Source organism: Triticum urartu, chromosome 2A (genome assembly GCF_056163025.1).
Source record: "Triticum urartu cultivar PI428250 chromosome 2A, HENAU_Tu73, whole genome shotgun sequence".
NCBI lineage: Eukaryota > Viridiplantae > Streptophyta > Magnoliopsida > Poales > Poaceae > Triticum > Triticum urartu.
The window spans coordinates 757,316,577-757,326,682 of NC_141874.1; the positions used below are offsets into that span (position 1 = coordinate 757,316,577).

At 46.6% G+C, this 10,106-nt stretch overlaps 1 long non-coding RNA gene across 1 annotated transcript; it reads left to right on the top strand.

Annotated features, from left to right (window-relative positions):
- The first annotated feature begins 215 nt into the window (after nt 1-215).
- LOC125540375 (uncharacterized) lies at nt 216-2,868 on the top strand. Its single transcript, XR_007297280.2, has 3 exons — nt 216-2,087; nt 2,361-2,451; nt 2,621-2,868. It is a non-coding gene; the product is annotated as an uncharacterized LOC125540375 (long non-coding RNA).
- Nucleotides 2,869-10,106: the final 7,238 nt, after the last annotated feature.

Sequence of the window (10,106 nt, forward strand, 5' to 3'; positions counted from 1 at the left end):
GATGCGTGGCAACGGCAAGCGCAAGAGGAAGAGGTGCTGTCCAAGGGACCGCCAAAGCATCGCGCTCCTCCTCTTCACGATGCTTCACGCTGGCGGGCATGGGAGGGCTCCTGACCACGGCTACCTCCCCGCTGACGGCGAGAGCGGTGCCTGCTCCCCACTATGGTACAACGCGCTGCTTAGATCCGCGTCGGTGGAAACCCGATGCAGGTGAGATTCTCCATACCAAGGTAGTGAATCTGTCCTCTGCTCGATGAGAACTAACAGTGGGGGTCGTTCAGTTGTCCGTAGGAATCCAAATTTGCCCTCCCTCCTTGATCCCCCCTTCCATCGAGTTACTTAGTCTTCCTTATTGCTGTTTTTTCCTTTTGCTAACAAATTGATGCAGGTGCTATTAGTGAAAGCATTGGAGACTGATTCTAGCAGTGGTGGGTTTTTTGAGAAATTACAAGTGCTCGTGATTTGCGTTTAAGCTAGGTTATTGTACGTGTACTCTCCTATGATTTGTAGAATATCATGTGCTTGTATCCAGCCTTTTTAGGTACATGGATCAATCTTTTTTTAATCAGGTTCAGACATTGAACAACTGAAGACAATTGTTAGACAGCTTGAGAAAGTTTACTCACTATGGCCGACTGTGTATACAACTCTACAAAGTTTTTGGTTTCTGTATCTACAAGAGTTAAATTTATAGACATGAGTGTGGATTTGATATTAAAAATTCTCAGCAAAAGTAGCTACTTTTCCTACCCTGATTTATCATCTAGCTAATTGTTTCATAGCAGTTCAGTACTGAGGTACCAATGAAGATGCTCTTCACAACTCTAATTGTTGGTATCAATGGGCATTCTTCCATTTACTATGATTAAGTGCTCTCTGCTAATTCTAGATGTTATAGGAGTATGAACTTTGAATAATGAACACGTAGTTGGGATGGAAAAGTACCCTTGATTAGCTCCATCAATCAACCGGGCTAAATACTGATGTATGAAATTTCCAATGGATTGTCCCAAATTCAGTATTATTCTCACTTGTAAAGGAATGCCATATGTACGTGAAGTGATTGGTTTTGGGGGGTCTTTTCTCTTCTTTGAAAATAAACTACTTAACTTCTAATAAATAATAAATATATATGTGATTTTTTTTACTTTGCATCTTTTATACCTGTAGATGTGGCAGAACCAAGTATTCCAGGACAATATGCAACGTAAAGTGCAATTATTTTTCTTATGCTAACACAATTTTCGCCAACATTATTTTTTCAGCTGATTGATGGAATCAAGGAAGGAACATACAGTGCAGTACGAAACGAGGGATGATCTGATGATGTTGAGATGAGTATGGTGCTCATACTGGATCATTTTTTATTCAGAATCTCTGAAGTTAAAATGGTGAGGTGTTAAATGTAGCCCTCGACAAAAACTGGGAGATTATACTACCATAGTTAGCTCCACTGTAGAAGTGACATGACCAAACTTAAGTAGGTGTATATTTGTTACTCTTGAATACTACATAAGCTTTTGAACCTAGGAAGTCATTGCCTCAGAGTTATACATACTTAGATTAATGGTTGCTATGCTAACAAGATACAGTGAGTAATAACTTTGTTTCAAATCTTATAGCTTACTAATAACATACTGGTAAATGCTTACTAGACAACTAGATGTGCTTAATTTGTGTGTGAAGGTCTGAAACTGCTGACATTTTTTGGTTTCTTATTAAACTGAAAATTTTCTATCTGAAGCTCCGATACGTCAAGAACGACCGTGTCGCCATTCCAAACGGCACTGATACTCTGATACGGCTCCAATACGTGTATCCCAGAAGTATCTTTTTATTTAAAAAAGAAAGGAAAAAAATGCTGATACAGCCCGGAACACGCTCGTGACACGACGGGACACAGTGAGCGAGAGAGACTAACCCTAACCTTCCTCTCTCATAGTCTGTTTGACCACAGCAGGGATGAGGGATTGAGGGCGACTTGGGAGCACCGCCACCTAGAATCGCCTCTCCGCCCTGTCTACTTGCCACGCCGCTGCCTTGACTGAACCGACTCAAGTCTTCTCTGCCACTGTCGTAAGTGCGAGGTAAATGAATACACGGAGCCCCGAGTGAGGCATGCTCGCTGTGTGCTTGGCTGCTTGCTAGCTTCCATAGTACATAGTTGAGGAGTACTATACTGTGTTTGATACCTTCCATCACTAAGAGAAATAGTTGCACAAAGGAGGCTGTTACTTATATTTACGCATCTATTGTTCTCCAATCTATCTATACACATGTTCCTACTTGTTTATGTTGGTGGGATAAAATTGCATGATGATGACTGATTTTGCTGCTTTGCTATTGCTGTCTACTGCTAGGGAGGGAATAGCTTCTAAAACGTTGGGAGAAGAGCAATACCCCCCCCCCCCCCCCCCCCCTCCATTGTTTGGCTCACTCATGCAATCCAAGGTAATGCACAACTATGCACTATTTGATGAGAAATTCTCTTGTTGATGTGGATGTCTTCCTTATAAAAGTAGGAGCGGTGCACGCGATTGATTCTTTGAGTATTGTAATCAATGTAATGCAGATAATGTTTTGTGATACTTTTTCTTGTCAATTGCCTCTCCATGTCTAGGTTGGAAATGTTCGCGAAGACTGGCCAAAGATATCTTGCCATAACCATATGCTCTGCGCTCACATAGAAGACCTTACAAGCTTTGTATTTTGTGGTTGTTACATTCTGTACAACTTGGACGTATTGAAATTGTAGATGCTAAGCTATGATGCAAGCCATCATGTGTAATCAGTGAATTGCATACATTGTAACCATGTACTTTGATCATCAGATTTTATAATATAAATGTGCACATTCCTTTTGCTCTATTTTAATGAATGCCTTGTTAGTGTCTATCTAAATGTGAAATAAATGAAATACTAGAGTGCAATAGCCTTATAGATTGGGGTATCTAGCACTAGTGGCACATCATCTGCCGGGAAAGCTATTAATTGCTGGCAGAAATTGTCTGCCAGGAGAACAGAAACTGCCGGGACAACTTTGAATATGGCGGCATACAAACTGCCGGGAGATTTATATCTGCTGGCGTTTGCAATTCCCGGCAGCCGTTCTCGTGGCAGTTCTATCTGCCGGGAGAAAAATGTTCCCGGCAGTTTACCTGCCCTTATAAGTGACTTCTCCCGACAGTTTTTCTGTCCTTGCGTCCGTGTTGTGGTGTAGTGTCAGAAGGTTCATATAAATTATTACCGCTGCAACAACAAAAGAAGGCTGGAAGTAGATGCCGAACAACGTGGCAGTAGAAAGGCTGGTCCGGCACCGTGAGTTGGAGCGTCCTCATTGTGCTTCCTCCATTCTACACAGAACATGTTGAACTCTAAGTTGAATTGTACATAGTACAATACAAAGATCATACATATAATAAATCATAGTGATAACCTATACTGGCAATGGCCAATCAATCTATTTTCTATCATCTAGGTAATAAAGCAATGCCAATGATAATGGCAATGCCCGTCTCATCTAAACCTGGGAATAGTTCAGCATCCAAACTAAAACCAGTCCAATCCATGGCACACATCAAAACTAAACCAATCCAGATATTTTCATTTAGAATCTAGACCAAACCGAACTATACATGCGCGTCATCCAAACCGTTTTCAACTTTTGAATTGAATCCAAAGGTTCAAACCATGGACAAAGCCATATGCGATGGCACGTCATGAATCTAGATCAGACATGGCGTCAAAGCTCGAGAGAGATGACGAGCTCCGGCTGGCAACAACGGCTCTTGGATTTGAAGCAGTAGTAGGTGGTAGTGGCGGCTCAAACTAATTGATTGATTTGGTCTCAAACCATATAAACCAAATCAAGATCCAATCCAAAAACTAAGTTTCAGTCCAAACCAATCGGCTCAGATCCACCTCCGTAGGGAGACGCGTTTGGGGAAGGGAAGAAGAGGGGAGATCTCACGTATTTGCTGGAGTTGGCGGCGGCCGCGCACCGGCAGTGAAGAGAGGGGTCGTCGGGAGATGGCGGCGGAGGCGGCGGCGCTGGTCGAGAAGGGGAGAAAGAAAGATGTGGAGTGGTCGAGACGGGGAGAAAGAAAAATGTGGTACATGTGGTGGCTCGGTTGTGTGGATGACAAGGGGACCCACTTGTGAGACCGATAGCAACTGATGGCAAACCGCAGGAGGTGCACGACCGCGTATACGACCGCCACGTCCCCACGTGGAATGAGGACAGCCGGGTGGGTGTGTCAAGTCAAATCGGCACCCGCGGCTTCTCGGTAACTCCAAGAGGCAGGAGCAGTGCCTTTCTTCCCCAAATCGGGTAGAAAACCCTCGTCCTCTCCCGAACCTAACCACCCTCTCTTCCGACGTGCGGTCTTGTTTTATTGTCGGTAGACCGCCTACCAAATTTCGTCGCATTCGGAGTCCGTTTGATACCCCATCGGATAAACATAGTGGTACTATAACCGGTTAATTCGTCGGACATTTTCGGTCTCCGAAAACAGTCGCCGGGCCTATCTCTCTTCTCTCCCGCAGCCCACGGCCTTATTCATAGCCACCATCAGCCCACCTGAAGCCTACCTAGACCCCCTCCGCTCCGAACGGTCGGATAGAGATCGGATGCCCGAATACGGATGAAAACCCCCTAACCTTATACCCATCTGCCTATTTAAGCCCCCCTAACCCTCCAATTTTGGCAACCCTAACCCCATCCTAAATTTCTGCGCCGCCAGCCACCTCCCACCTGGTCTCCCCTCGTTCCCTGCGCCGACCGAAGCCTTCCCCGCCACTTGGCGCCGCCGCGGCCCGCCTCCCAGCCAACCAGGGGCGGCCACGTCGGCCCCAGCCGGCTCCCGCACCATGCGGCCCGCCTGGCCCACCGCTGGCCCGCCCGGGCCCGAGCTGTCGCCGCAGCCCACAGGCGCATGCGCGCGCCTGAGACGCCTGCTCGCTTCCCTGCTTCGAGCTGCCGCCGCCTCGCTAGACTTCGCCGGAGTGCCGCCTCCCGTCGACCTCAACCCTGCCGGCCTCCGTCGCCGGACTGCACCGAAGCGCCGTCCTCCCCGTCGCCCGCGCCTCGACCTCACCTCACCGGCGGCCACATCTGCCCACGCTGGACCTCTCCGACCTCGCCGCCCGGCCCCGCCGTCGCCGGATCTGGCCGTGAACGGCCTCCCCTCGCCGGATCCTTCCTTCTCCTCGCTGCCCGCCGCCTACACCGTGTCCCCGCCGCCCTTGTCGTAGCGCGCCACCGCTCGCCGTTCGGATCGGACCAGGAGGAGCCCCGATCCAGCCGACGCCCGTTGACCCCGAGCCTGGATGGCCCCGTCCTTGGGATCCGCTCGGCCTGCGATCCAAACACCCCGCTCCACCCGGATCCCTTCATCCGGCACCGCGAGATCCATCTTCCCCGAGGTGGTTTTTCTTCTAAGTCCCTGGAAAACAACATCATTTATGCATCTTGCGAGGCTCATAACTTTGTGCATGTTGGTCCTATGAAAATGTGCAATATGTCAAAATGATCTTCTCAGTGTGCTCTAAATGATAGTGTGCTTTGCATTCATCTTAGGACTGATATGCATGCTCTAATCTTCATTCATTGCAAAAGTGCATGTTGCTATTAATTGCTGAAAACTGTTATAACTTGCCCTTTTGTTATTTTTGTGTGATTTAATCCATGCACCATATGACCATCTTGTCAACATGTGTTCGGTGCATTGTTATGTCCTCTTTCTTGTATTATTTGTTTCATGCCATGATATTTCCTGATGTGAGTGCCATGAGCTTGCAAAGTAGCCTACTCGCTGTTTTCTGTTTTCAGGCACTTAGTAAATTCTGGTAAGTATGAAACTGTAATATTATGATGCCATGTTTGCTTGATGCTACCGTCGAATCTATGCATAATATGGAGATGTTCAGTGATCATGTTTCGATGAACATGGTATGCTCTATCCATCCGTGCCCTTATTTTCAATTATAGACTACTGTAACTTGTTCTTTTCGTGCTCTCAAGTTGCTTGAATATATAATCTGTCAACCTGTTAACATCATGTTCCATTTTGCAAAGATCATTGTAATTAATATATGCATATTATAAATTGTGTCATTGGATTAATTGGAAGTATGCCATGTCTACTGCATGCTCATGCCCTCAGCATAATTATTAGAATTGTTATGCTTGCCGTTATGTGCCTCCAAAGTCAGCATCCTAACACGTAGTAGGTGACTATAACTTGCTAGATCGGATATAGAACATGGATATAATGATGATAACATAAACGGTTCAGATCTGAAATCATGGTACCCGGGCCCAAAGTGACAAGCATTAAGCATGGCAAAGTCATAGCAACATGAATCTAAGAACATAATGGATACTAGGGATCAAGCCCTAACAAAACTAACTCGATTACATGATGAATCTCATCCAAATCCTCACCGACCAGCGAGCCTACAAAGTACTCACTCCCGGCGGGGAGCATCATGGAATTGGCGATGGAGAAGGGTTGGTGATGACGAAGAACGAAGATCCCCCTCTTCGGAGCTCCAAACGGACTCCAGATCTGCCCTCCCGAGGAAGAACAGGGCTTGGCGGCGGCTCCGTCTCGTGGATCACGATAATTCTTTCTCCCTGATTTTTATCTCAAAATAGGAATTTATAGTGTCAAGGTTGAGGTCTGCGGGGCCACCAGGTGGGTACAACCCACCTGGGCGCGCCAGGAGAGGGGGCGCCCCCCAGTGGGTTGTGCCCACCCAGGGGGCCCTCTCTGGTAGGTCTTGGCTCCCGTAATTCTTATATATTATATAAAAATTCCTCGCAATGTTTTGTTCCATTCCGAGAACTTTTATTTCTGCACAAAAACAACAACATGGTAGTTCTGCTGAAAACAATGTCAGTCTGGGGTTAGTTTCATTCAAATCATGCAAATTAGAGTCCAAAACAAGAGGAAAATTGTTAGGAAAAGTAGATACGTTGGAGACGTATCAGAATCCAAAGAAACTTGGAGATCTAGGAGTACCAACTATACCATGCTCCATTAAAAGAAACTATGTTAAAACTGCTTTATGTGATCTTGGAGCCGGTGTTAGTGATATTGCAAGTTATAGTCACCTACTACGTGTTACGATCTGGTAATCCTGGAGTGACAATAGTCGGGACCACTCCAGGTGATGACCGTAGTTTGAGGAGTTCATGTATTCACTAAGTGCTAATGATATGGTCTGGTACTCTATTAAAAGGAGGCCTTAATATCCCTTAGTTTCCAATAGGACCCTGCTGCCACGGGTGGGTAGGACAAAAGATGTCATGCAAGTTCTTTTCCATAAGCACGTATGACTATATTCGGAATACATGCCTACATTATATTGATGAATCAGAGCTAGTTCTGTGTCACCCTATGTTATAACCATTGAATGATGAATGCCATCCAACATAATTATCCATCAAGGATTCATTGCCTATGAGCTTTTCACGTATTGCTCTTTGCTCCGTTACTTTTCTGCTGCTATTGTTACGATTCCTACAATATTTCTACTGTTACTTTTGCCACTGTTACCGTTACTTCCATACCACTTTGCTACCAAATACTTTCATGCAGATATTAAGTCTTTCATGTGTGGTTGAATTGACAACTCAGCTGCTAATACTCAAGAATATTCTTTGGCTCCCCTTGTGTCGAATCAATAAATTTGGGTTGAATACTCTACCCTCGAAAATTATTGCGATCCCCTATACTTGTGTGTTATCATAATGCTACGCGCGGACGTTGTGGAGGATGCCGCAATGCTGCAAACCCTTGTTGCAGAGGTGTCATTGTGCCACTCGCGAATGACGTTGAGGAAACCAGAAAAGTGCTTAGCAACATGCTTTTTGTTGCGAAGGAGTGATAGAACGCCAACCACAAATTTTGTCATTCATGTTGTGTTATGAAGAGGTGGTGGTGGGGTGGGGAGTCTAAAAAAGGCTTTGCATCATGGCCCCATGTTGCAAAAGTTTTCGCAACATCTGCCATGTTGTAAGGAGTGTTGCAACATGCATCATGTTGGGAACCGCGATGATGGGCGCTCCATCATGTCGATCCAACAACTCAAGACTCGGTCGATCTATGCAAAAGATGAGTCGGATGGCACTTAGTCATATGGTTGACTTAGCAGGGTTTGCCTTCTAAGAGCATGTACAATCGGACCCGCCATACCCGCCTCAAACACCTGGATGGGCTGCCCGGTCAATGTCCAGACGAAAAAATGCCACACAGACGGCCTTCCCACAGCCAGCCCAAGCGCCCGAACTGACAGACACTCCCCATATCCAGCCCAAATCTAGGGTGGATATGGGGACTCCCGGACGCGCCCGGGCATGCTCGCCATGTCAGATTCGGCCCACGCTGGCCCACCTGACCCCACATAATATGGTCGCTATCAGCACTTCGGCCGAAACCCTAGTTGCATTCCACTACACTCCCCTCTCCTACCGCACTACCAAGATCTTCTCCAGCCAGCTCGGGCGTTCTCCTCCATGGCGACGCCTGGATCCGACTCAGACATGTCCAGATCGAAGGATTGGGTGCTCACCCCTTGCAGTAGCAGCCTCGAGGAGAAGATGGCCGTCCGCGCTGCTCTCCAACGCTCCTGGGAGGAGTGCGCCCTCCCACGATCTTGAGGGAGCCGGCGAGAATCCCATGCCCAACTGGCGGCCCGATTCGAGGAAGGAAAAATCTCATTGCGTGTTGCCGGCAGTGATCACCATGGAGGAATGGCGCAACCTCACCATGCCACCGGAACCTTTTAGGTGGCCCCTTCTCACCACGGCGTCGGGTGTCGAGCGAAGGCCATAAGCGCCTCCATGACCCAATATCAATCCAAAAAAGAGGCATGGTGTGCCGGCCGCGTGAGGCTTCGAGTGCTGCTTCAAGCGGAGGTAGCTCCCGCACCCCTCGTGGCGCAGTTTGCCATGGCAGCTCGCGACACGGAGGAGGCTTCTGTAGCCCATGATGCGGCGTCGGAGGAATCCCTCTGTGCCTGCATAGCCGAGAAGCAGCGTTGTAGGGTGCTACCTCTTGAGCTTGCGTTGGTTTTCCCTGAAGAGGAAAGGATGATGCAGCAGAGTAGCGTAAGTATTTCCGTCAGTTTTTGAGAACCAAGGTATCAATCCAGTAGGAGGCCACGCGCAAGTCCCTCGTACCTACACAACACAAAGAGCTCAACGCAACCAACGCGATTAGGGGTTGTCAATCCCTTCACGGTCACTTACGAAAGTGAGATCCGATAGATAATATTTTTGGTATTTTTGGTATAGAGATGCAAAGTGAAAAGTAAAAGACAAAGTAAAAACAAAGCAAGATTAAAGTGATGGAGATTGATATGATGAGAATAGACCCGGGGGCCATAGGTTTCACTAGTGGCTTCTCTCAGGAGCATAAGTATTCTACGGTGGGTGAACAAATTACTGTTGAGCAATTGACAGAATTGAGCATAGTTATGAGAATATCTAGGCATGATCATGTATATAGGCATCACGTCCATGACAAGTAGATCGAAACGATTCTGCATCTACTACTATTACTCCACCCATCGACCGCTATCCAGCATGCATCTAGAGTATTAAGTTAAAAACAGAGTAACGCTTCAAGCAAGATGACATGATGTAGAGAGATAAATTCATGCAATATGAAATAAACCCCATCTTGTTATCCTCGATGGCAACGATACAATACGTGTTTTGCTGCCCCTTATGTCACTGGGAAAGAACACCGCAAGATCGAACCCAAAGCTAAGCACTTCTCTCATGGCAAGAACTACCAATCTAGTTGGCCAAACCAAACGGATAATTCAAAGAGACTTGCAAAGATAACCAATCATACATAAAAGAATTCAGAGAAGATTCAAATATTGTTCATAGATAGACTTGGTCATAAACCCACAATTCATCGGTCTCAACAAACACACCACAAAAAGAAGAAGGTTACATCGAATAGATCTCCACGAGAGAGGGGGAGAACATTGTATTTAGATCCAAAAAGAGAGAAGAAGTCATCTAGCTAATACTTATGGACCTGAAGGTCTGAGGTAAACTACTCACACTTCATCGGAGAGGCTATGAT